This window comes from Salmo salar, chromosome 13 (genome assembly GCF_965601325.2).
Source record: "Salmo salar chromosome 13, fSalSal1, whole genome shotgun sequence".
NCBI lineage: Eukaryota > Metazoa > Chordata > Actinopteri > Salmoniformes > Salmonidae > Salmo > Salmo salar.
Genome location: NC_138303.1, coordinates 48676893 through 48701068, shown reverse-complemented (window position 1 = coordinate 48701068; position 24176 = coordinate 48676893). Strand labels below are relative to the sequence as shown.

The 24176-nt window shown below is 42.3% G+C and overlaps 1 pseudogene; it reads left to right on the top strand.

Moving 5' to 3' along the window:
* The first annotated feature begins 1447 nt into the window (after positions 1 to 1447).
* LOC106567298 (serine/threonine-protein kinase mTOR-like) overlaps positions 1448 to 24176 on the top strand; it is a 131419-nt pseudogene continuing 108690 nt past the window's right edge.

Here is a 24176-nt window from a genome sequence, read left to right as displayed (position 1 = left end):
ACTTGAAATCGCCCCTAATTAAATCGGCCATTCCGATTAACCGGTCGACCTCTATTACGCAGGCATAGTTACACTGTTACATAGTGCATTTTCCCGGATCTCCAAGATCCATGATTCGTACAGGGTTTAAGTATGTTTATTTCAAAGTTCAAGTAAATTGTTAAAAGCTTAATAATGACATAACACTGTGATAAATGTAAGGGAAGAAAGGTAGTGTTTTATGTCACGATATGTGAAGACTAAGCATTAACTCATGAATTATGGACTTTCCAGGCTACAAAAGACATCAATGTGTCTGCAAGACATCAATTAATGTAGGCCTAATCAATGGCTGAATGTCATTGGGCACACTTTTTGGTGTTTTGTAAGAGATGTCTATTTCCATTCTTCAAATGGCGTGAGTAGGCTGGCTATACAAGCAGTTTGGATGATGGAATGTTGGAGTGGACGAACACGCACAGGTAGCCTACTTTTTGAAGTGATTTATTTGACAATCAGATGAAAATATCATGACTGGCTGTGTTCATGCCACTTTAAAAAGGTAATATTTTTTATTTAAATGACTTCTATTATTAAATTCATAAATAGAGACCCCCCCCGGATGTCATTGCGTAATTCGCACACTGCCCAAATGGATCCAATCAAAAAGGGATAGTTAGGCCGAGGCCTGTTGCCTTCCTGTAGCATACATTAGGTAATTCTAGCAACATTGAAGAATACAAACATGGTGGTGCTAGCACAGATAGTACAATGAGACATATTTCACAGGATGTATAAACGTGAAGCATCCAGTTGGCGGTTCCACTCACTGCCAAATATGGTAGTGAGAGGAAGCCCACTGGCAGGCAGTGGATTTTGGCCAACATTCTGCAAATTCTCATCAATTAAACATTTGATCTCAATAAAGTTCTGTTTCAAAAAACTATAATCTGTTATAAACAGAGTGGACTATGTATTATAGACTTTACAGTAGGCGTTCGCTAACGGAAATATGTAGATCCATACTAGAACGCGCCAATGGGATATTGCTAGCGAGTGCTTGGCTCTGCCAACCATGACTCATTTGTCCCATTGGAAACAACAACCTGTGGCCTATCTTGGTTAAGTTATAAAAAATCTTTGGTGCAAGTGCAGTATTCAAGCCTCTGTCATAGTCAGTTGATCACATCCATGCAGGACAATTAGGTCACTGCAGACAGAGAAAAGTGAATCAAAGTATGAGAAGTCCCTAACAGCCAACAATCAAAAATTGTAATTGATTGAAATACAAAAGGCAATGTATATTTGACTCTTACTAATAATAAAATTAGTGACGGTGAAAAGGGTAGTAGTAACACGGTTAGTACAGTTGTTTTTCCAAGGTTCTATAGTATGGCATTTTAATGACACTTTTTTTTGCTTTTTTTGTCAACAACAAGCTTTCATTTCATATGTAAACTAGCACAAGATGAGGACTCTGGTAGAGAGCTGCTATTTCCGCAAGCTCATGGAGGAGCGCTTTGTCCAGGTGCCATTTAGTGTTTTACTTTCCAGTGAAGAAGACACTTTGAAGGTTGAATCCAAGCTTGACATAAAGGGTATTAGGCAGAGTGGTTCTCAATCTGAGGTCAGTAAAGGGGAACCAGTCGTGGGATGTTGCTGACCATTCCCTCAGATAGTTGTCTGACTCCGACACCGATTTATCAAATACATATCTAATCAATTTGTATTTGTCACATGCTTTGTAAACATCAGGTTTAGACTAACAGTGAAAGGCTTATTTACGGGCCCTTCCCAATAATACAGAGAGAAAAATGTAAAAATAATAGAAAGATAATAACACGAGGAATAATATACAATGAGTAACGATAACGTGGCTATATACCAGTGGTGTTCAGTACTGTTTAAGATGAGATTTTATTTTTCAAGAGCATTGTCAAGGACGTCGTTAGGATAGGACCAAGGCGCAGCGGGTAAAGTGCTCATCTTCTTAATTTATTATAAATAACACTTAAACAAAAGAAACAAACAACGAAACTATACAGGAAATAACCACCCACAAAACACAAGTGAAACAAACCTCAACTAAATACGACAACCAGCTGCCTCTAATTGTAGGTCCTACCAAAAACCCAACATAGAAATAGAAAACTAGATGAAAACATAGAACCTAAACCAAAAACACCAAAACATACAAAACAAACACCCCCTACCACGGCCTGATCAAACTACAATGACAAATAACCCCTTTTACTGGTCAGGACGTGACAAGCATGGCCTTATTTCTATTACAGCATATTGGATGACTGTCATTCATATTCCATGCACCCAGTTCAATGTAACAGCGATAGGTTTAGGCTACTACATGATACTCTAATTTTCCCTATACCCATCATGAGGTTGCTACAACCTAGCCTAAGAATGAAAGTTTACAATGTAGGTGCACACAGGTTGAGAGACAAATTTCAGGTGACAGATATTGACACATGGACAGCCAGTGACATTCAGTACCGCCTTGCACACTCTTGCCTGCATCTAGCTGATATAGGGCATAATCATTAGTCCAACAGTTGCAAACAAGAATATCTATTGAACAAATTCAGATATGTTTATCCCCGTTTTGTTGCTTTTAAGAAACTTTTTCAACAGAATCAGTGGAATGAATACACCCCTGATCACACGTATAAACACAGTTCACTTTAATAAAAGCCACGTTGTATTCCTTCTCCCATCTACGTGCTCTCCTCCTCTCACCTCTTCCCTTCGCTTGTGGAGTTCAATGCACAACACATCAGCTGTATGTGACCAGGCGAAAGAACCTTTCCATACCAAACCGCTACACACATCCTACATCGTTGTCACCATATTAGCTAAAGTAACGTCATAGTCAGCATAGCTAATAGAACTAACGCGTTAGTAGACCCGCAACAATCATGCAGTAACATTAGCGTATCATCAATAAACAGTTACACCGGCGGGCACCGGTGGCAAAAAATGAGTAAGACCAAAAGCTTACCTTGACTTGGAAGAGTTTCAGTTTTGTGTTGGAAAGTCATAGCCAGCTAGCTAACATAGCATCCCTCTGTTTGAGCATGATGTTTCAGTATGCTAAACTAGTGTGGTATCCCAGGAGGTCTACCCTGGGGGATGGTAATAGAGGGGAGCCAGCAGAAGCAACAGGCTCTCCAGGAGCAAGCACTGGAGGAGCAGCACCAACAAAACCGCAGACTGGTAGCGGAGGTAGCCCAGTTGACGGTTGGGAGTGCTCAGGTGTCTGGCCCGAATCAGTTCCTGGTTCAGTTAAGGGAGGAAGATGACGTGGAGTCGTATTTGTGCACCTTCGAGAGGACGGCACAGAAGGAAGGATGGCCCAAGCCCAAGTGGGCCAGCCTGTTGGCACCCTACCTCTCTGGGAAGACACAGAAGGCCTACTTTGATTTGAACACTGACCAGGCAGCGAATTATGAGGGACTCAAACGGGAGATACTGAGCCGTTATGGGTTCAATCTCGCACGCCGTGCACAACTGGTCCACGACTGGGCCTTTGACACCACCCTTTCCCCCCGTGCTCAGATGAGCGACCTGGTGCACTTGACCAAGGGCTGGCTACTGACGGAAGTACCGTCCCTCCCGATGCTCGACAGGCTCGTCCTGGATAAATACCTTTGAGCCCTGCCAAACAAGATGAAGAAGACGGTGAGCATGCAGAACCCCCAGAGCCTGGAGGAATTGCTGACCGCGGTGGTAACTCACCAGAACACCCAGGACCTGCTGAGAGGGGCCGGGGCGGAGAGAGGAGACGCGGCGAGGGGGACGAACAACACAAAGAGAGGCGAGGGGCTGAAGGGGGCCCGGATGGAACCAGCCGAGGCTGTGAAGCGGGAGGGTGATCCAAACCGACGACGTCGGCGGCTGCTGGACCAAGATCAGCGACGCTGCTATGAGTGCGGTGAGCCGAGGCACCTCGCGTGGAGATGTCCCGGCCGGGAGGAGGCCATGCCCTCCGCATCCCCCAGCTCTAGGGTAACCCGGATGGTGAGTTACGTCACCTCCTGTTGGGCGCACACCGAGACGGCCCCTCCTATGGTTGCTGTACGAATCGATGGCATCGACACCAGCACTCTGTTGGACTCCGGCAGCATGGTGACCCTGGCCCACCCACAGTGGCTCACACTGGTATGTGAAGCTGGACAGGAGAAGCAGGTACGGAGAGTCAGACATTTATTCAGACGTAGAACAAGACAGTAAGCCTATCTTGATTGCAACCGTCATTTCCGGTCACAACTTGCAGACTTGTTTAAGTGCTGCTGTGCGTTTTGTTGCTAACCTTACTTTGCTACCTGACAACTTTACGTTTTTTTACTTTTAATTATCGTTTATATTTTTAGTTTTTCCCTCACTCAACTTTTTTTCATTCAACTTTTTCAATCCTTATCTGGACCTCCACCAGCCAAAACTAAGTAGTAACATTAACATGATGCCTTCTAATTGCAGTCGCTGTACTCATAACATACAGGAGAACAATCGCCTTACAGCGAGGATAGTGGACGCAATCGTTAGGCAAGGGTAATTTCAGTGTAGGAAAGGATGAAACAGCGTCTGTGCCACCAGTAAGTACAGATAGTAGTATAAATCCCCTCACACGGTCCCCGCAGACGGACAACTTACTCATGGCTTCTGGAGGGAAATGCTGTAGGAATGCTCAACCGGTGTCGCTCATTCAGCCGACAGAAACTTTCAACCAGTTCTCCCCATTAAGCAGTGAGTCGGAGTCAGAGGCCGAGCCTTCTCTGGTCTCTACTCCTCCCGTTATGGGGTCTGAGACTCCGAAGCCTCCCACCATTAGCTCTGACAAATTGAAAACCCTAGTCATTGGCGACTCCATTACCCGCAGTATTAGACTTAAAACGAATCATCCAGCGATCATACACTGTTTACTAGGGGGCAGGGCTACCGACGTTAAGGCTAATCTGAAGATGGTGCTGGCTAAAGCTAAAACTGGTGAGTGTAGAGAGTATAGGGATATTGTTATCCACGTCGGCACCAACAATGTTAGGATGAAACAGTCAGAGGTCACCAAGCGCAACATAGCTTCAGTGTGTAAATCAGCTAGAAAGATGTGTCGGCATCGAGTAATTGTCTCTGGCCCCCTCCCAGTTAGAGGGAGTGACGAGCTCTACAGCAGAGTCTCACAACTCAATCGTTGGTTGAAAACTGTTTTCTGCCCCTCCCAAAAGATAGAATTTGTAGATAATTGGCCCTCTTTCTTGGACTCACCCACAAACAGGACCAAGCCTGGCCTGTTGAGGAGTGACTTGACTCCATCCTAGCTGGAGGGGTGCTCTCATCTTATCTACGAACATAGACAGGGCTCTAACTCCCCTAGCTCCACAATGAAATAGGGTGCAGGCCAGGCAGCAGGCTGTTAGCCAGCCTGCCAGCTTAGTGGAGTCTGCCACTAGCACAGTCAGTGCAGTCAGCTCAGCTATCCCCATTGAGATCATGTCTGTGCCTCGACCTAGGTTGGGCAAAACTAAACAAGGCGGTGTTTAGTTCCATTCCTGCCATTATTGAAAGAGATTGTGATACCTCACATCTCAAAATAGGGCTACTTAATGTTAGATCCCTCACTTCCAAGGCAGTTATGGTCAATGAACTAATCACTGATCATATTCTTGATGTGATTAGCCTGACTGAAACATGGCTTAAGCCTGATGAATTTACTGTGTTAAATGAGGCCTCACCTCCTGGTTACACTAGTGACCATATCCCCCGCGCATCCCGCAAAGGCAGAGGTGTTGCTAACATTTACGATAGCAAATTTCAATTTACAAAACCAAAAAAAATGGACGTTTTCATCTTTTGAGCTTCTAGTCATGGAATCTATGCAGCCTACTCAATCACTTTTTATAGCTACTGTTTACAGGCCTCCTGGGCCATATACAGCGTTCCTCACTGAGTCCCCTGAATTCCTATCGGACCTTGTAGTCATAGCAGACAATATTCCAATTTTTGGTGACTTTAATATTCACATGGAAAAGTCCACAGACCCACTCCAAAAGGCTTTCAGAGCCATCATCGACTCAGTGGGTTTTGTCCAACATGTCTCCGGACCTACTCATTGCCACAGTCATACTCTGGACCTAGTTTTGTCCCATGAAATAAATGTTGTGGATCTTAATGTTTTACCTCATAATCCTGGACTATCAGACCACCATTTTATTACGTTTGCAATCGCAACAAATAATCTGCTCAGACCCCAACCAAGGATTATCAAAAGTCGTGCTATAAATTCTCAGACAACCCAAAGATTCCTTGATGCCCTTCCAGACTCCCTCTGCCTACCCAAGGACGTCAGAGGACAAAAATCAGTTAACCACCTAACTGAGGAACTCAATTTAAACTTGCGCAATACCCTAGATGCAGTCGCACCCCTTAAAACTAAAAACATTTGCCATAAGAAACTAGCTCCCTGGTATACAGAAAATACCCGAGCTCTGAAGCAAGCTTCCAGAAAATTGGAACGGAAATGGCGCCACGCCAAACTGGAAGTCTTCCGACTAGCTTGGAAAGAGAGTCCCGTGCAGTATCGAAGAGCCCTCACTGCTGCTCGATCATCCTATTGTTCCAACTTAATTGAGGAAAATAACAACAATCCAAAATGTATTTTTGATACTGTCGCAAAGCTAACTAAAAAGCAGCATTCCCCAAGAGAGGATGGCTTTCACTTCAGCAGTAATAAATTCATGAACTTCTTTGAGGAAATGATCATGATCATTAGAAAGCAAATTACGGACTCCTCTTTAAATCTGCGTATTCCTCCAAAGCTCAATTGTCCTGAGTCTACACAACTCTGCCAGGACCTAGGATCAAGGAAGACACTCAAGTGTTTTAGTACTATATCTCTTGACACAATGATGAAAATAATCATGACCTCTAAACCTTCAAGCTGCATACTGGACCCTATTCCAACTAAACTACTGAAAGAGCTGCTTCCTGTGCTTGGCCCTCCTATGTTGAACATAATAAACGGCTCTCTATCCACCGGATGTGTACCAAACTCACTAAAAGTGTCAGTAATAAAGCCTCTCTGAAAAAGCCAAACCTTGAACCAGAAAATGTTAAAAACTATCGGCCTATATCGAATCTCCCATTCCTCTCTAAAATAAAAACGAATAATAAAAAGTAACACAATAAGAATAACGATAATGAGGAATAACAATATACAGGGGGCACCGGTACCAAGTCAGTGTGTGGGGGTACAGGTTAGTTGAGGTAATTTGTACATGTACAGTACAGTTGAAGTCAGAAGTTTACATACACTTAGGTTGGAATCATTAAAACTTATTTTTCAACTACTCCATACATTTCTTGTTTACAAACTATAGTTTTGGCAAGTCGGTTAGGACATTACTTTGTGCATGACACGAGTAATTTTCCCAACAATTGTTTACAGACAGATTATTTCACTTATAATTCACTGTATCACAATTCCAGTGGGTCAGAAGTTTACATACACTAAGTTGACTGTGCCTTTAAACAGCTTGGAAAATTCCAGAAAATGTCATCATGGCTTTAGAAGCTTCTGAAAGGCTAATTGACATCATTTGAGTCAATTGGAGGTGTACCTGTGGATGTATTTCAAGGCCTAACTTCAAAGTCAGTGCCTCTTTGCATGACATCATGGGAAAATCAAAATAAATCAGCCAAGACTTCAGAAAAAAATTGTATACCTCCACAAGTCTGGTTCATCCTTGGGAGCAATTTCCAAACTCCTGAAGGTACCAAGTTCATCTGTACAAACAATAGTACGCAAGTATAAACATCATGGGACCACGCAGCCGTCATACCGCTCAGGAAGAAGACGCGTTCTGTCTCATAGAGATGAAAGTACTTTGGTGCGAAAGTGCAAATCAATCCCAGAACAACAGCAAAGGACCTTGTGAAGATGCTGGAGGAAACAGTTACAAAGGTATCTATATCCACAGTAAAACGAGTCCTATATCGACATAACCTGAAAGGCAGCTCAGCAAGGAAGAAGCCACCGCTCCAAAACCGCCATAAAAAAGCTAGACTATGCTTTGCAACTGCACATGAGGACAAAGATCATACTTTTTGGAGAATTGTCCTCTGGTCTGATGAAACAAAAATAGAACAGTTTGGCCATAATGACCATCGTTACGTTTGGAGGAAACAGGGGGAGGCTTGCAAGCCGAAGAACTTCATCCCAACCGTGAAGCACGGGGGTGGCAGCATTATGTTGTGAGTGTGCTTTGCTGCAGGAGGGACTGGTGCACTTCACAAAATAGATGTAATCATGAGGCAGGAAAATGATGTGGATATATTAAAGCAACATCTCAAGACATCAGTCAGGAAGTTAAATCTTGGTTGCAAATGGGTCTTCCAAATGGACAATGACCCCAAGCATACTTCCAAAGTTGTGACAAAATGGCTTAAGGACAACAAAGTCAAGGTATTGGAGTGGCTATCACAAAGCCCTGACCTCAATCCTATAGAAAATTTGTGGGCAGAACTGAAAAAGGGTGTATGAGCAAGGAGGCCTACAAACCTGACTCAGTTACACCAGCTCTGTCAGGAGGAATGGGCCAAAATTCACCCAACTTATTGTGGGAAGCTTGTGGAAGGCTACCCAAAACGTTTGACCCAAGTTAAACAATTTAAAGGCAATGCTACCAAATACTGAGTGTACGTAAACTTCTGATCCACTGCGAATGTGACGAAATAATTAAAAGCTGAAATAATTCTCTCTCTACTATTATTCTGACATTTCAGTCTTAAAATAAAGTGGTGATCCTAACTGACCTAAGACAAGGAATTTTTACTTGGATTAAATGTCAGGAATGTATTTGGCTAAGGTGTATGTAAACTTCCAACTTCAACTGTAGGTGGGGGTGTAGTGACTGTGCATAGATAAGTCTGGTAGGTTCGTGTCACTGGGCAGCTCACGGCTGGGTTTCCCTTTTTAATCTGTGATCGTTTGCGAGCCCTGCCACATCCGACAAACACAGTTGGATTCGATCTTAGTGTAATACCCTTGTTTGAACTAGGTATTGAGCTTATTCTTGTTAAAACCAAGTATTGAGTTTATTTGTTATAATTAATTGGTATTAGATTTAAAAAGGTGATTGAATTGCTCTTAAATTGTAATGTTGTTAAATGCATTTCTTTTTGAATAAATATTTATTTAATGTATAAGTGAATAGTTTGGTTTACTTTTAAGTTTAATTTTTGACCAATAGGGTCGATTGTTAAGCTGTGGCCAATGGGAGTGGACCTGGTTCATGGGAGGCTTGGGGAAAAAAGAGAGGGAAAGAGACGTTGATAAGAGGATGGACTTTTACATTAGGACCGTTGGCGAAGAAAAATTATAAAAGCAGACGACAAAACTAGAACAAAACCCATACTTACTAAGATATGAATGGAAATACCGATTTTATAATAGAGTTGTTATAATTTTGTTAAGACTTAGTAAAGACTGAAGCTACCGTCTCGTCGTGGAGGTATTTGACAGCCTTGAGGTTAGCCTAGCATCGTGTGACACCTAGAGAGATTTGCTTGGGAAAGCTTAACGAGTTCTTGTTCCCATGGGATATCGGTTACGGCTAAGGAGTACTGTCTGCATTGATAGAGGTGCTGTGGATCTTGTGAGGAAACCTGCAAGGAACTGCCATACTTCCCTGAAGGAATATCTACAAGTAGTGAGTAATCACAACGTGAGGTGCTTCTGCACTTTGTGTGTCGTCGTTTTCTTTTTAGCTCCTACGCGCGCCTACGGGTTATTAAGCAAGTTTGAAATAATTTGGACATGGGTTGTGCACGACTCATTGGGGTTTATTATTTTTTATTTATTTTGATGTGCTTTTAAAATGTAGTAATACACATATTGAACCTTACGTATGTTGCCTTGGTGGAGTCATTTACTGTTTCAATTTAATTTAATGCATGGAATAGCCTATCCTGATACAATAACAGAAACCTATAATCATTTCATCAGAAGTTAATACCCTATTGCCATCACCCTAGACAGTTTACAATAGGAACTCTTATTGGAGATGTCCTTCTCACCTGACATCCCATGCTGTTGCGATACTCTAGTAAGTTAATATTGTGAGAGTCATATTCGAGCCTGGTGAGAGGGTTACATTGGTACTGTATTGACGCTTTGTCTGTTTGGTGGCTCGTTGAAGTTCAAGTTTTGGTTTCAAAGTTCTGTAAGTGGTGGAGAACCATAGTTTACCAGATGCCTTAGAAGTTTGAGTTGTGTCAGATGAAATGATAGCTGCTGTGTGTGTTTTCCTTAGGTGTGCCGCTGGGTGCTGAAGTTCAGGACCAGTAAAAACCCTCTGATCCAGATGACCATTCTCAACTTGCTGCTGAGGCTTGCCACCTTCCAGCCAAACAACTTCACAGGTCAGAACAGTGCCTTGCATGCAATATTCTTGCTAGATATGGATCCAATCTTTGTTTATGCATTTACGGAAGCACTTGATTTTGAAACTAGAGAAGCCAAGCTACCAAAGTTGAAGCCAAGCTACCAAAGTTGAAGTCAAGCAATCTACCTATATGAATGATTTTGAGATATCATGTATGAATTTGGTTTAGAAGTCATATTTAGCTACAATAGGGCATTCCTTTACATTTTAAAAAAATACTAGGGGCTGCTCCAAAAAAAGATCATACCATTGGATAATAGTGCCGCATGTCAATGTGTGTAATTTCTCTCAATTCTAACTTTCCTCGACTTTGACCAGTTGAACTTTCCCCCTCCCAGACCAGTACCTGGCTGACACCATAGGCTACCAGCTGGGCTGTTTGAAGAAGGTGGGCTACTGGTGGTGGCAGTGTGCACCAAGATCCAGGAGATCATCAAAGCCACGCTGTCCCTCAAGGACTTCGCTCAAGTAAATTATTATAGATTTACTTAATAGACAGTTAATTATAGATACAAATCTGACTTTATGTCTGAAGTGATTTTTTTTGTTCATGCTCAGAGCACTGAATACTCACCTTTAGATCAGTGTTTCAATTCTGTTCAACATGTAAAGATGAGACAGATCAATATATTCTGTGTGCTGAGCTTCATTTTCTAACACTTGTGTCCTCTCTGTGTGTGTTTGGGTTTAGGGGAAGAAGCCCATGCAGGTGGACCACAGTGTTCACCTGTATCAGCAAGCTGTCCAGAGGCATGGGGCGCAGCATCCAGCAGGACACCAAGGAGGACTCCGGTAGGGCCCACGTCAACTCTCATTCCCATCCATAGTTCCCTATGCTTTGTGTGCGCAGGACTGGCCGCCAAATCCCAAGTATGTCAACGTCCCGTCTGTCTAAAAGATGAAAGCCTTGATGCTCAACAGATGTGGCTTTGAGGACCCTTTGGTTGTGTGTTTGGGGGGGTGTGTTTGGGTGTGTGCATGTGCGGATGTCCTGGTATGTTGACAGGACTCCACAATAATCAACCCATGTCTCTTCCCGTTGCTCGACACTGACGGTGGTGCTGTACGACCTGAGTGGCCTGATCCCCCAGCTGAAGAAAGACATCCAGGAAGGCCTGCTGAAGATGCTCTCCGTGGTGGTAATGTACAAGACCCTGTGCCACACGGGCCTGGCCCTACAGTTAGCATCCCCGACGCCAGCGACGTGGGCAGCATCACTGGGCAGCTTTGAGTTTGAAGGTGAGACGCTTCATGGCCACTACTGAGAAGAATGCATATTGAATGTCAAAATGATTGGATTGCAGCTATTTTCTGTGCAATGTTAAACTAGAATTGGCACCAGAGGAGAAGGCACTTTCAGGATCAAGCGGTCCAATAAGTGAGTTTAACCAGAGGTTTGAAACATAACATTTTCACTTTGATGTCATTGGGCGAAGTCAGTAGCAACACTGAACATTTCCCTCCTGAGTTGACCACAGGCAGTACTTGTACTAAGTTAGCTGGCAAGGTTAGCTAGCAATTTTCTTTTTTACCTGGCTAGTTGTAGCAGCATATCCAGCTAAATTAGCTATCAAGCCATAATTTCTTCTTCTGTAAATTACATTTGTAGTTGAGGAGGCTGCAGTTAAAATGCTACGTTCGCTAACAACATTATCAGTGACAGCTGCTATGTGCATTAGCGCCCTGTGCCCAACCTTCCCTGTTTCAGTCCGTTTTATTCCATTTGGTGCCTAACAACTTTCTTTCCTGTCCACAGGCCACTCGCTGACCCAGTTTGTATGCCTCTGTGATGACCATATCCTCAACAGCGAGGACAAGGAAATCGGCATGGAGGCGGCACCCACTTGCTCGTGTCTGCTGACGCCCTCCATCCACCTGATCAGCGACCACTTGGTCAGCCCAACGGCCCATGCAGTGTGTGGTTTATGTTCTCAGCAAGCTGCTGATTTAGAACCATGGAGTTACCGCAAGTCAACACAAAGACAACAGGAGTACTGCCTCTGCTATTTCAGCAGCATTTACACTTAAACATTAAAATAAGAAATGTTGACTCACCCTGCTTGTAGACAAGTTGAATGCCAATGCCAACCTCCTCTCTTTCATGTTAGCAAAACGGTCTATGGCTCTTTTATACAGTACACTTTAAGTTTTTGTTGTCATAGGCTACCTAGCTAAAATGCTCGCTAGCCGGACTTCCATTCATGGGCAACCATGAACCAGCTAAGTTAGCCAGCTAGCTAGTTAATGTGAGCCTACTAGGCTACATCTAGGCTACATATTGAACTTCAATCGCCTCTGGCAAGTGGCACAACATATTCGTTTATGGTTAGATCAGAATCGCCGTAATAATCATTGGCCTATACAGCAAATTATGTCAAAACCACAAGTCCAAATCTCCATCCATGGCTTAGGAAACTAGCTACTGCAGGACATCAACACAATCAGACCAGAAACAGACATGTTTTCTGAAAATGAACTTATGCAAAGGAAGTGATTTGATTGGTCTAAAGCCAAATCCAAACTGGCCTCTCTTGAGGGGTGTTTTGCTGCACCAGGACAACCCACAGTTGAGCTCAGCTCAATGCTGATTGGCTAATTATTTTATAATTGTTTTATCAAGCGATGCCAAACGCTTGCTGGCAGTGACCTACTTGGTGTGTGAACTGCTGACTGCTCATAACTTAGATAGTTGTTGATACATCAACCAGGATCAAGAGGCAGGGACATTTGTGACTTGTTTTGGTAATCAGTGGTTGTATTGGAAGGGGAGTGGTTTCACCTCTCTTAGGCAATCAGCTATTAGTACATGGATGTGTGCTTTCCTGCTCTGCATTTATCAGTTAGTGTTAGTTCTTCAGTCTCCCTTGGGCGGTTGTGTCAATGGCAGTTTTGTCAGAGAACTAAGATGGTTCTGGGGAGCTGTTTTAAAGAGGGGAAGGGTCCACAGCATTCTCTCACTTGAGTATTTTAACTAGTTATTTTTAGATCTATCCCAGTTCTATCCCAGTTCGCTCCTCTCCCTGTAGGCTTTAGACGCTCCCCACCCCTTGGCTGCAACCCTTCTAATTTAGTGTACCCTGCGTGCCCAATTCCGTGTCTCTGGCAGCGTTTGGAACTGCCGATCTGCGGTCAAGAACGCAGAGTTAATCTCAGCCTATGCTGCCCTTCAGTCCCTTGACTTTGTTTTGGTCCTGATGGAGACATGGATCACCCCAGAGAACACTGCTACTCCAGCTGTTCTTTCATCCGACTGTTTTCCCTGATTGTCCGAGAGCATCTGGTCGTCGCGGTGGTGACACTGTCCATCTCCTCATTTGAATTCCACGCTGTCACTGTCACTTGTCCACTCAAACTTAACATTATCTTCTATTGTCCACCATGTGCCCTTGGAGTGTTCCTCAATGAGCTTGACACCTTGATAAGCTTATTTCCTGATGATGGTATACCGCTCTTTGTACTTCGTGACTTAACTTCCTGACGTCTGCCTTTCCAACACTCTTGCCTCTTGACCTCACACTTTCCAATCCCCTCCAACTCACAAGGCTCATACCCTTGACCTGATCTTTACTAAAGGCTGCTCACATACTAATCTCACTGCAACGGTGCAGTACAGTACAACAAAACTGAATTGTCCAGTCAAACCAACCCAGGTAGTAAGGGAGGCTGTGTTAATTATGAGAATGATGATCATGTTAGGGTCAAATATCCAAAATGAGTAGGCACTCCTGGATTAGCTTCTGTTTTGGAAGTGTCTTTGTTACAAAACCGAACATTATGACATTATATTGTGTGGCAGACAGAATCACATCGTTTCTGTTTTAAAACAGATAAAAAATACAAACTTGATAAAGTTGTGTGGTTCTTTTATTCAAAGTTTACTGATGATTATCAACTACCGTGTAGACAATGTCAACCTTTTCTAACTCTTTCTTTCTCTGTCTCAGATCCAGACATCCACTACTGGCCTCTCTGGATGAGCACTTAAATGAACACCTGGCACAGGTGGAGAACCTGGAGGCACTTCTCGATGCTGAATGATGAGGTCTTTTGAGATCCTTGAGCTGGCCATCTGCACCATCGGACGCCACCTTTGGCATGCCCTTCCTGCGCAAGATGCTCATACAGGTAATGCAAACTTGTCTTGTGTTTTATTTGAGTAATTGAACCCATTCACAAGGTAAGTTGACTGAACACATTTTAATTTACAGAAACAACTTTTACCTGTAGGTATTTCTGTGCAAGATGTATCAAAAAGACAAAAGATGCTTCAGAAGAAACCAACAGGTTTTGATCTATTTTAGGTGTAGTTCTGTGTGTAGTACCCAAGATGCTATTCCTTCCTGAGTGTCAGTGGTGGACCAGCCATTTCAATAACACACCAGCAGATGGGAGCCAAGTTAATGTTTCACAATGTGGCTTGAATTACAAATGTCAGACTGTTGAACTATTCTAAACTATGCTTTGGGATTCTGTTTTGATGGGAATAGAGTCATTGTCGCTCACAATTAAAACTGTGATGTTTTATTAGCTAAATTAAAAACAAAGCGTTCATCAGAATGGCTGCTAAACGATGGTGTGTGCTTCTGCCTTTTCCAGATCCCGACTGAGCTGTAGCACAGTGGCGTGAACAGGAACAAGGAGCAGAGCGCTCCCATTCTCGGTCACCTGGTCTCCAAGGCCCCTACATGGAGTCCATTCTAAAGGTACGTACTGTACAGTCATCAGCACTGTCCCCTATGTTTTACTCAATGAAAGTAACATACTATATATAGGATAGATTTCATCTTAAAGGTACCGCCATCAGTGCTGGCCCAAATGTTTACTACCCTATAAAATCTTCTGAATGTTTTACTCACTGAAAGATCATTGTTAGTCCACCATAACATATTATATGTTAGTGCTGTTACTTTTTAAGTTGGACATGTTTAAATCATTCAACTTATTCAAGTGACGTTGGCTCTAAGCTCATTTCATCTTTATTTCAGGCTCTTATTCTGAAGCTGAAATATCCATACCCCAATCCTGGGGTAGTCATCAGTGTCCTGGCCACCATCGGAGAGCTGGCTCAGGTACAAAACGTTGCCAACCTGTGACCCTACCAGCAAACGCTAGTGACATTCAGTTTATAGATTTTTTTCCCCCTTCATGTTCAGTGTATTGTGTGTTTGTTCTATATTATTTGCATTATTTGCCAATGCCAGTCTGCCAATGGTGGCCAACCTAACTTTGGGATCCCCTGTGGGAATCAACCTTGTATTTTCACAATTGATTTCATTTGATTGTCACTGTCCCTGCTCAGGTGAACTGCTAGACTCTCCAGAAGGTTGAGGAAGTGAGTCTTTAAAAAAATGTAAGGGCAGAACAGTTAGACCAACAGGTTCCCCCAAAGAAGCCATAATCGAAGTAAAAGATAAAACAGGATTATGTTAATTTTCATATTTCAGGCCAGGGTCGTGTTCAGTAGGGCACATGTTTTGCAGGTTTGCAACACAAAAAATGGTGTGTTTCTAATTGTACAAGTTCAGATAGTGTCTCCCCATTTCAAGATGTTTTCTCCCTACTAGACACGTCCCAGGTTACGACAATTATAAACATCAGAGTACTGTTTATGCACTGTATTATGTAAGGCATTGGTAATCACAGATTTGTGAATTGTGAACAACACAGGCCAAGTGGAGCAAAATGAAATAACAGACTGAATACAGTAAGTTGTTTATCTGATAGGTGAGGTGCAATGTAGGCTTACTGTAAATTAGCTATGCAAGGATAGATGGCCTCTTTGCACCAGAGGCAAGTTCTGATTTGGTTGTTGACACAAGGCCCTCCAGGTGAACGTGTTGGAAATGAGGTGGATGGAGGAGCTGTTCCCCATCATCATGGACATGCTCCAGGAATCCTCTTCCCTAGCCAAGAGAAAGGTAGGTACGTGCAATTGTATAGGCATACGTTTATATTTTTTCTCACAATATCTTCAATTGCAAGCCTTTCCCCCAACCATCTCTTGTAATATCTGGTGTTATTATATTTATCTGCTTTCAAAAGGATGCTATTGTATTGATCATATTCCATCCACTACTTTTAGCAGGCATTTTATGGTACTATTATGGCTTCAGATGCATTTGTGATTTGATGACAGTGTCGGTGTGGTAACACTTTTTCCTTTCCACCAGGTGGCACTGTGGACTTCAGGTGAACAGGTTGCCAGCACAGGATACGTGGTGGAGCCCTAAAACAAATACCCCTCTCTTCTGGAGGTGCTGCTCAACTTCCTCAAGATGGCGCAAAACCAGGGAATCAGGATAGGGGTACCCTTCATTCTCCATTGTGGCTCCATTTGGGCTTCACTCAGTTTCATAGAAGCAATGGTTCAACTCAAAGCGACAGCGACTAATAGCTATGTCTCGTATGACGCCAGATGCAGCTGTCAAGATTCACAACACTAATATAGGCCTAGGTGTGGTAACACCTTGAATCCCACCTCACCTTGGAATTACACTCCTAGTTGAGAATGAGGTGGAAAAAGCTTTGTTTCACCATCTCACATTTTACTACACCGACTTTGTCCACTGATCTGTCTAATGTTCTGTCTATAGAGATGTATATCATATGTTCGAATATTGTGGATCTGTCCATCAGGCTATTCGTCTGCTGGGCTTGCTGGAGCCCTGGACCCCTACAAGCATAAGGTGAACATTGACCAGTCGCGAGACGCCTCGGCCGTCAGCCTCTCGGATTCCAAGTCCAGCCAGGACACCGGTGAGCTCCGGCCGCTGTCTTTAACCTCTTTCTTCTCACACACACACACATACACATATACACACATTAGCTTTGTTGTTGGTGGGTAGAGTTCACCTATTTCTAAAAAAACAAAAAATATTTAACTTTTTTTTTTTCCTGTGGTGTTAACTTTACACTAGAGAAAAGCTATTTGCGTTTTCAATTACCAAAGGTCCCGGTTCTAGCTACCACGAGTACCCAATTACAGCTATGAGCTGGGCTAACAAATGGCCATATCCACGGATTAACTTTATTATCACTGGAATTTGCTGCATATAGGGCACCGCTGAGGCCTAGCAATGTCAACAGAATTTATGGTTTGGCTTTACAACCTGTCGGAGCCCAAGTGTCATTGTACATCTGCATACTTTGTCTGATTGCGAACCAAAACATCCAACACAGGGAGGCTGACCTCAGTTCAGACAAAGTGATCGCGCTAAGTTCTTTAGAAGCTGTTAGAGGGATATCTGATCAACATTGACCCACATATTTGGCCCCAAGGCTTGGAGTTTTTACCATAAATCCTGATGTATACGGCTTTGTAACGATTTTATAGGTCATATAAAATTCCTAATGGCCCATGCACTGGTGAGACCAACGCCTTGACGTCATTTGGGTCACAGGATTAGGCTACGCTGTCCATTGTAGATTGAGAGTGAATGTTTTACTCAAATTCATATTACATTTATGCATTATACCCACACCGTAAATCACTCATCTTTCTCATGGAGGTAGTGACTCGATTCTGTGTTTTAGACTGAGCCCCTGAGGTGTTTTCAGTCCTCGAAGATAATAACATATGCAGCCTCCTGTGGCGCCATCTTTTTCCTCAGTCCAGAGTTAAACAGCTTGCAAAAATGACAAGCATTTTTTTTTTAAATCTGCAACTTTAAAAATTGTTTTGTCACATGTGAATCAATTTACCGGGAGCATTGCAAGGAAAGTGCATGGAAAATGTCAATCGGGACCTACGCTACCGTTCAAAAGTTTGGGGTCACTTAGAAATGTCCTTGTTTTTTAGCACTTTTTTTGTCCATTAAAATAACATCAAATTGATCAGAAATCCAGTGTAGACATTGTTGTAAATGACTTGTAGCTGGAAATGGCTGATTTTTAATGGAATATCTACATAGGTGTACAGATTCCCATTATCAGCAACCATCACTCCTGTGTTCCAATGGCACTTTGTTAGCTAATTCAATTTTAATTTTAAAAGTCTAACTGATTATTAGAAAACCCTTTTGCAATTACGTTAGCACAGCTGAAAACTGTTGTCCTGATTTAAAGAAGCAATAAAACTGGCCTTTAGACTAGTTGAGTATCTGGAGCATCAGCATTTGTGGGTTCGATTACAGGCTCAAAATGGCTAGAAACAAAAACCTTTCTTCTGAAACTTGTCAGTCTATTCTTGTTCTGAGAAATGAAGGCTATTCCATATGAGAAACTGAAGATCTCGTACTACTCCCTTCACAGAACAGAGCAAACTGGCTTTAACCAGAATAGAGTGGGATGCCCCGGTGCACAACTTTGAGTGATGGTGTGCACAACAGAGGTGTGATGGTTGCTGATAATGGGCCTCTGTACGCCTATGTATTAGAGGTCGACCGATTATGATTTTTCGCCGCCGATACCGATTATTGGAGGACCAAAAAAGTCGATACCGATTAATCGGACGATTATTATGCTTTTTTAAAAATCTATATATGCATCCCACCTAGTCAACAGCCAGTGGAATCACGTGGCGTGAAATACAAATACCTAAAAAATGCTATAACTTCAATTTCTCAAACATATGACTATTTTACACCATTTTAAATACAAGACTCTCGTTAATCTAACCACATTGTCCGATTTCAAAAAGGCTTTACAGCGAAAGCAAAACATTAGATTATGTCAAGAGTACCTTGCCAAAAATAATCACACAGCCATTTTCAAAGCAAGCATATATGTCACCAAAACCACTGCTAAATGCAGCGCTAACCTTAGATGATCTTCATCAGATGACACTCCTAGGACATTATGTTATACAATACATGCATGTTTTGTTCAATCAAGTTCATATTTATATCAAAAAACAGCTTTTTACATTAGCATGTGATGTTCAGAACTAGCATACCCACCGCAAACTTCTGGTGAATTTACTTAATTACTCACGATTAACGTTCACAAAATACATAATTATTTTAAGAATTATAGATACAGAACTCCTTTATGCAATCGCGGTGTCAGATTTTAAAATAGCTTTTCGGCGAAAGCACATTTTGCAATATACTGAGTAGATAGCCCGGCCATCACGGCTAGCTATTTTGACACCCACCAAGTTTGGCCCTCACCAAACTCAGAATTACTATTAGAAAAATTGGATTACCTTTGCTGTTCTTCGTCAGAATGCACTCTCAGGACTTTTACTTCAACAACAGTTGTTTTGGTTCCAAATAATCCATAGTTGTATCCAAATACCTCCGCTTTGTTCGTGTGTTCTGGTCACTATCCGAAGGGTGATGCGCGAGCGCATTTCGTGACCAAAAAAAGTCAAAATATTCCATTACCGTACTTCGAAGCATGTCAAACGCTGTTTAAAATCATTTTTTATGCTATTTTTCTCGTAAAATAGCGGTCATATTCCAACAGGGCGACGTTGTATTTATTCAAAGGCTGAAAGAAAAAAACTGAGAATTCTCATGAACGCGCATCTCCAGTGTCACTGTCCCCAGGCTGACCGCTCACAAATTCTCCTGCTGTTCTTCGCCCAGAGACAGCAGACACCCCATTACACTTTCTGGCGCCTTCTGAGAGCCAATGGAAGCCTTAGAAAATGTCACGTTACAGCAGAGATGCTGTATTTTCGATAGATATGCAACTGAAGGACAACAAATTGTCAGACAGGGCACTTCCTGTATGGAATCTTCTCAGGTTTTGGCCTGCCATATGAGTTCTGTTATACTCACAGACACCATTCAAACTGTTTTAGAAACTTTAGAGTGTTTTCTATCCAAATCTACTAATTATATGCATCTTCTCGTTTCTGGGCAAGAGTAGTAACCAGTTTAAATCGGGTACGTTTTTTATCCGGCCGTGCAAATACTGCCCCCTAGCCCCAACAGGTTATTAATCAGGGTTTTCTAATGCTCAATTAGCCTTTTAAAATGATAAACTTGGATTAGCTAACACAACTTGCCATTGGAACACAGGAGTGATGGTTGCTGATAATGGGCCTCTGTACGCCTATGTAGATATTCTACCAAAAAATCTGCCGTTTACAGCTACAAAAGTCATTAACAATGTCTACACTGTATTTCTAATCAATTTGATGTTATTTTAATGGACAAACATGTCCTTGTTTTTGAAAGGAAAGCACATTTTAAGTGATCCCAAACTTTTGAACTAGCATACAGATGCGCTGTGACTTTGGGCTCTGTGGACAGTAATAGTTTTATCAGGCCTGCTAAAATGGCTCAGTTTAAGTGAGGCTCTTCAACAGAGGATATGGTTACATCAAGGTCAGTGTCTGGAGCAGCTATAGTCTAGGGCAGCTGGCTGCTGCTGTGCACTGGGGATCCTGCACGTCCTGCTTCAGTGCTGGAAAGCAATTGGCTATGTCATGGGTCTTCAACTTGTGGCTGCAGATCTGCATGTGGCTCCATAGCTGCCGCTTTGTGGCTCCAGTCCTTGGCTAGGTGTAGCACTTAACCTGAACCACCACCCCAGTGAATACAATAACCAGGCCAAGAGATTGACACCAAGGCCTCAAGAATGATAATGGTATAATGTTATAGCTTGCTCAGAGATCCGATAAAATGCTCCAGTTCCAACAGTACTCACACTTACCTAGATATGTGTTCAGGGGGGTGACGACCCTTCATGTCCCATGAAGGCATTGGTGAAAAAATGGTCATACCTAATTGTGAAAGTAAAGATACCTTAATCTTGCCGCTCGGATCCCGTAACCGGGATCAACATCCAGTGAAAAAATCAGAGCGCCATATTCAAAACCAAATCTAATAATTTCTGTTTCTCAAACAGGACTATTTTACACCATTTTATAGATACACTTCTCCTGAATCGAACCACGTTGTCCGATTTTCAAAAAGGCTTTACAGCGACAGCAAAACATTATATTATGTTAGGAGAGTACATCGACAAAAACAACCACACAGCCATTTTCCTAGCAACTAGCAAGCATCACAAATACCCAAAACACAGCTAAATGCAGCACTAACCTTTGACAATCTTCATCAGATGACACTCCTAGGACATCATGTTACACAATACATGCATTTTTTGTTCGATAAAAACAGCATTTTACATCGGCGCGTGACGTTCAGAAAATATTTTCCCTCAAATACTGCCGGTGAATTAGCGCCACAATTTACAAAAATACTTGTCATAAACATTGATACAAAATTAAACTGTCATTCAAAGAATTATAGATGAACATCTCCTTTATGCAAACACTATGGAAGATTTCAAAAAAGCTTCACGAGGAAAGCACTCTTTGCAATAATCTGAGTACTGAGCTCAGAAAAATACACTAGGCTATATAGATAGCCGCCATCTTGGAGTCATCTAAAATCATACATTGCATTAGAAATATTCCCATACCTTTGATCATCTTCATCAGAAGGCACTTCCAGGAATCCCAGGTCCACAACAAATGTTGTTTTGTTCGATAAAGTCCATAATTTATGTCCAAATAACTCCTTGTTGTTCGTGCGTCCAGTAAGCTACTCCAAGTGTAGAAAGCGCACAGACGATGTCGCGACGAAAAGTTTAAAAAAAAGTTGTATTTATGTTCGTTCAAATATTTCAAACGTTGTAAAACATTAATTTTTAGGGCCTTCAGAACGTGAAGATCCAATAATATTTCAACCGGACGGTTCCTGTGTCTTAAAAGGTTTTGGAATGGGAGGATCCACCCTCGTGAACTCGCCCCAAGAAGTGATCTCACCCCCTGCCTCAACAACTTCCCCTCCTTGTCATTCGGGCTCTGTTCATAGAAGTCGTAGAAGCTTCAAACAACTTTGTAAAGACTGTCGACATCTAGTGGAAGAAGTAGGAAGTGCACAATTATTACTACGTCACTGTGTATTCAATAGGAAAAGACTTGAAGAGAGCCCATGGATCCAGATTTCCACTTCCTGGTAGGATTTCTCTCAGGTTTTTGCTTGCCATATGAGTTTTGTTATACACAGACACCATTCAAACGGTTTTAGAAACTTCAGTGTTTTCTATCCAAATCTACTAATAATATGCATATCCTAGCTTCTGAGTTTGAGTAGGAGGCAGTTTAATATGGGCACATATTTTTTCCGAAATTGTCAATACTGCCCCCTATCCTTAAGGAGCTGTAAGAGGTTATTTATAGAAAATGACTCAAGTAAATTTAAGTCACTGTAAAATACTACTTGAGTAAAAGTATTTTGGTTTTAAATATCAAAAGTAAATGTAATTGTGGAAAATATACTTAAGTTTCGAAACTAAAAGTATAAATTATTTCAAATTCCTTATTCAGCGACCCAGACGGCACCATTTTTTATTAAATTTTTTAAATGTACTTATAGCCAGACACTCAGACACAATTTACAACCAAAGCATTTGTTTAGTGAGTCCGCCAGATCAAAGGCAATAGGGATGACCAGGGTTCTCTTTTAGTGTGAATTTGACAATTTTCCTGTCCTGCTTTTGGGTGCCAGAGAAAATGTATGGAGTTAAGTACATTATTTTCTTTACAAATGTAGTGAAGTAAAAGTTGTCAAAAATAAAGTACAGGAACACCCCCCCCCCCCCCCCCCCCCCCCAAAAAAAAAAGTACTACTTAAAGTATTTTTACTTAAAGTACTACTTAAGTACTTTACACCACTGCATGAAGGAGACATCATTACTTTGACCAGCTGCTATCCGCAGTGTACAGTGCAGCGCAGCGGTAGTCTGAGAGAATGTACAGATATGACACCACTATGCAATTTTGTCACCTAAAGACTGTCAATCTAGACTAGGGGAGTAACACTCACTCATCCCCATTGCTCTGGCTGGCACATAGGGCAGCAGCAAAAGTGGTCTTTAGCCATCTTCACCATGTTGTTGGCGTCTCCATTAATCTCCATTTTGTGTAGGGCCTAGTAAAGGCCCCATATACTGCTCCCGAGTGGTGCAGTGGTCTAAAGCATGTCACTACAGACCCTGGTTTGATCCTGGGCTGTATCACAACCGGCCGTGATTGGGAGTCCCATAGGGCAGCGCACAATTGGCCCATTGTCTGGGTTAGGCCAGGGTAGGCTGTCATTGTAAAATAAGAATTTGTTCTTAACTGGTTTGCCTAGTTAAAATAAAACAAGGCGATTAGAAATACTTGCCTGTCCAAAGGAACACGGGCGCTCTGCCCAAGTGCCCATCTATTGCGTCTGGCTTCTAAACTAGAGCGTAAAGGGAGGGGCAATTTATAAAGACTGGGACTTGCGTTAGGGGTTGAAACTCAACTCCTTCACTGGGCAATTAAACGTTGAATATCAGACATCTGTTTCCTCGACTCGCCTGTAAAACCAAATCCTGCTCACTGCAGCAGACAGGGCTGTTCTTGGTCACCTAGGGTCTTGTGACTGTGATGCAAAGAATTTTGGCTTGGGAAATAAAGTTTTTTTTTTATTAATGAAACATATTTCTACCTTTTTTGTCTACTTAGTCAAATTAGAGAGACAGTGCTTTCGGAAAGTATTCAGACCACTTGACTTTTTCCACATTTGGTTACATAACAGCCTTATTGCTTTTTATTTTTTTGGTGTACTTTTAGCCCTTTTTCCTCCCCAGTTTTCATGATATCCATTTGGTAGTTAGTCTTGTCCCGTCGCTGCAACTCCTGTACGGACTCGGGAGAGGTCACAGTCGAGAGCCATGCGTCACCGAAATACTACCCCGCCAAGATGCACTCCTTCTTGACTCACTGCTTGCTTAACGCAGAAGCCAGCCACA